The sequence below is a fragment of the Neophocaena asiaeorientalis genome, unplaced genomic scaffold (assembly GCF_003031525.2).
Source record: "Neophocaena asiaeorientalis asiaeorientalis breed wild unplaced genomic scaffold, Neophocaena_asiaeorientalis_V1.1 scaffold45, whole genome shotgun sequence".
NCBI lineage: Eukaryota > Metazoa > Chordata > Mammalia > Artiodactyla > Phocoenidae > Neophocaena > Neophocaena asiaeorientalis.
This window is the reverse complement of record NW_020174642.1, coordinates 8007203-8011316: the sequence shown is the minus strand read 5'-3', so window position 1 is coordinate 8011316 and position 4114 is coordinate 8007203. Positions and strand designations below refer to the sequence as shown.

General features: G+C 47.0%; 1 protein-coding gene across 8 annotated transcripts in view; it reads right to left on the bottom strand.

Moving 5' to 3' along the window:
• IGSF5 (immunoglobulin superfamily member 5) overlaps positions 1–2673 on the bottom strand; it is a 48739-nt gene extending 46066 nt beyond the window's left edge. For 6 of the 8 annotated variants that reach the window (XM_024758124.1, XM_024758127.1, XM_024758128.1 and 3 more), the window contains exon 1: positions 2242–2372. The gene's annotated coding sequence lies outside the window, so the exon portion shown is untranslated. The other 2 variants (XM_024758126.1, XM_024758125.1) reach the window with 2 other exon arrangements.
• Between the last annotated feature and the right edge of the window lie 1441 nt (positions 2674–4114).

Genomic DNA, 4114 nt, shown 5'->3' with positions numbered 1-4114 from the left:
TCTCTAACAGGACATAGGCCACCACAACCCACAAGCCGAAATACAATAACTGAAATAGACACAGGTAAGAGCTGCCTCGCCTGCTCCCTCAGAGAGCACCTCATACAAGCTGCTGAATCAAATAGAGTGGGGTGTGAGGGAGCGGCGATGCCCGGCCCGTGACCCCACTTTACATGTAAGTGCAGCACGGGGAGCTCACAGCTCACGAGCAGGAACGTGGGGTTCCTGTCTCCGTTTTCTGATGTCTTTGGAAAGCAAAATTCAGCCTGTATAGTAAACCATAATTGCTCATGTGTGTAATATAAGGGTCCCAGCATCCGTGCTGCAGGACCTTCCCACCAAGCAACTCAGCTCCTGACATCATCTAAAAAAGACTCAGTAAATCCCTACAAATACGCCTTGATACCAAGCTGTCCAGCAGCTGAACACAAACCAAACTGAAATCATGGATCCCAGATGGATCCAAGATCCCAAATTAGCAAGCGCCAAATAAATCATTTACTAATTTTCAAGGTTCGAGGAACACAAGTGGACCAGTCAATCGCTCTACGAGTCACCTAGAAATCTAGGCTCAAGAGGAAGATGGAGGAGAGATTGAGCTGCCGAGTTATAAAAGTCACACGTTTTCCTGAAAGCAATAAATGTGAAGTGTGGACCCAGCATGACTGAAACTGCAGCATAAGCTTACGGTCCACTAGGAAAGGCTTCTAGTCACTGATTGTCTAGTCAGCCAGGCTGCAGACTAGCACCAGATTACTTAACTCGCTTATTCTCTGTGTGACAGAATGAGTCCATTTCTAAGAGCCCAGCAGAAACCCCCGGGCGGGGGCACATGGGAACGCCCCGAGTGCTACAGGAACCCAGACGTGGATCTTGAGGGGACGGTATTTTTTGAAGGGTGTGTACAGGAAGGAACTGTCACCAAATTGATTCCAAGTTGTACCTGAACTCAGTTTGCTTTATTTAAAGGAAGGCTTTGCCAGGTAATTTGCAAGTTCATATCTCTATGGAGTAGATTTTACTTCTCTTTCATTTTGTTACAGAAGACTTGGTTTATCTACTTTTAGTTGAAAAACTGCAAAGTCTTTCAAAAATCTTAAATCTTATTAAATTGCATTGAAACAGAAATAGAGTTACAGATGTAGAAAATAAACTTATGGTTACCAGGGGGGAGGGATAAATTGGGAGACTGGGATTGACATATACACACTACCATATATAAAATAGATAACTAATAGGGACCTACTGTGTAGCACAGGGAGCTCTACTCAATACTCTGTAATGACCTATACGGGAAAAGAATCTTAAAAAGAGTGGATATCTGTATAACAGATTCACTTTGCTGTACACCTGAAACTAACACAACATTGTAAATCAGCTACGCCCCCATGAAAATATTTTTGAAAATTGCATCAAGACAGGATTTAAATCACAACCACTTCCTACTGCCCAGGCAAGGCAGAAACACTCAGGAGACCCGTCTACACCCACCAAGCTGGTTATCTCAGGAAGAAAGTTGACAGATGAGATCATTTCACTTATTTACCCCCACACACAAACCCTTATGTCTGCGTTTTTGGAAAAAGCTTGAAATCATAAAATCCAGAGGCTGCAGACATCCTGTTTTTAAACATCAGCATAAATCCTAAACCCCAAAACAGGTAGGACGGAGGGAATTTAAATGCACACAAGGGGCTCTCCACAAACCTCTATGTGCACATACAAAGGCACCAGGGTCCCTCCTCCACCCCAGTACCCCAACTCTGGGTGCCCCCGCATTCGGAGGTGCCTTGGCCCTGCCTGCCAGGCGTGGGTAGTCTTAGAACTTCCAGAGGTTTAGAGCAATTTCCTTTCCATCAGGCCTCTCATTGGGGAAGAATAAATGGCATTTAAAGTCTGTCCAATGAATAACGGGAGTGCCAGGAATTTTCCAGCCTTTGAATCCAGACCTTCCAAATTCCAGCGAGTCTCGGCTTTCAACACATTCGGAGAACAGCTCCCTGTGAAGCTTGATTAGAAATCATCTCAAATTCCTAAGCTCGCAGAGCAGCCCGATCTTTTAATTTTTAACTCTGTGGAATTTGGGAAACAGATACGTGTTGGATTGTCCAGCACTTCCCCCCCCACCCCCACCCCAGACCAGCAAGCGGCCTGCCAGGGGCTGAGTACCGGCTCCCCAGGAGGAAGCGGATACCTGCGGGGAGTCCGTTGGCCACACACCAGGCCCACGCGGTGTCTCACCTGTGACAGGTGGATCTGCCCGTTGGGGCTTCAGCAAAGGTACTGCGGTCCCCAAAGGCCCCTCTCCTGCCTCTCAGCTCTCCCCACAGAAACGCAGGAACAAATCTCTCGGCCACGGAGAATCCGGACCGCTCTCACCTGTAACCAGGAAGTCGCTCACGTCACAGGCCGGGCTGTGCACCAGGGCCCTGGAGCCGCAGACTCCCCATTAATCATCAGCCAGCCCCAGGTCCGGTCAGGCTGACCACGCCCTGCCTCAGGGCCAAGGCTGCCCTCGCACTTGGCCTCCACCCACTGTTCCTGCCCCAAGCCTTTCTTGTGTCCTGCAGGAGGCCAGTGGGAGGCTGGCGGCCCCCTCCTGCCCTTGGACGTGGACGTGGCCGGCCACCGGCCAACCTTGCTCCTTGGGCTCCGGCACAGGCCCGGAGCTGGCAAAGCGGATTTCTTCTCGCAGCCTGGCCCCTCCACATCCACAAGAACAGGTTCTTTTGTGAACGAAAAAAAAAAAAGTCCTGAGAGTGACGTCCTCTGGAACAGGGCCAGCTTTAGAAGTCAAGTCCAGTTTCCTGTGGAGCGTTTGCAGGAGAACTGCTAAGAGGTTTTCTGCAGGCATCCCAGACCCCACTCCCAGCCCCTGGCAAGCGAACTGAGGAACTTGGCTTTTCAGAGCATTGAGAATTCTTGGGAAAACCCATCCCCCCAAATCCCGAAGCAGCAGTGTACTGAATTGTCTGCTCCCTTACAGTTGTTTTTGAGTATCTGGTTGGTCTCCCCCATCACATTCTAATCCTGTCCTGGGACTCAGGGTCAAGGGCATCTGCACAGAAGAGGTGACAACAGAAGGTATGGATCATATACTTAGAGTAAGACCCTGAAGCGAATACATAGGGGAAATGCTGTGTCTTCCAGTTGAAGGCGATCAGAATATGCCACCCCAAGACATGTCACTTTGGCATAAAGATTATTTTTAAGCTGAAGACATTTGAGAGTCAACAGATGCCAAAAAAAAAAAAAAGCAAATAAAGAAAAAAAGCTTTCTCAGAGCTTCCCTTTTCTGACTAAAAGCAGGACCTCCTGGGAAATAAGGCTGCCATAAATTCTTCCCCTAAAATACCTTTTTTCACCCCCTCCCTTTCTCCTACTAAATTAGCTACTTAAGTCTTTAACCATTCAATGAGCCAGTTACTTCCTTTGTTGGCTCCCATATGCACACAAAATAAACCTTTTTCTCCTAGTCAGCTTTCTTTTGTCAGTTTAATTCACAGGTCTCAGTAAAGGAACATAAGAGGGTAGAGGAAAAGGTTTTTTTCCCCTCCCTACCAGGCTCTGATGCTAGGAGCTGGTCAGAAAAATGGTGAACAAGCAGATAGACTTAGAGAGTCGATATGTTTGTCAAATAATCTCACAAATATACACAGGGTTATAGCATCTTATTTAGGAGCTGTGTCCCGAAGGCCTAACATAATTCAAAACTCAAATAATTCCAGGGCAATTAGCCACAGGAATAAAAATTGAAGGCCAGGGTGACTCATGTTTGCCCTAATGTGCTTTTTAAATATTTTTTGGCTCCATTCCTTCCTGACATTTAGAATTTCATTCACCAGTTCTGCAAACTGGCCTTCGGAGCACAGTACCAGCCAGGGTTTCCAGCCCTACCCTCAGCCTCAGCAGTACTACTGGAAAATATCATTAGAGCTTCTAGAAAAATTTAAGGTATAATAACAAAGGGGAGGGGGAAAACAAACTTTACCCTCCTCAGTCTGTGGCTGGGACACTGGAAATTAAACTGACAAAGACAGATTAACAAGAGGAAAACAAGAGATTAACAAGAGTTTATTAACACATGCAGTACAAATACAGGCAGAGGAAACTC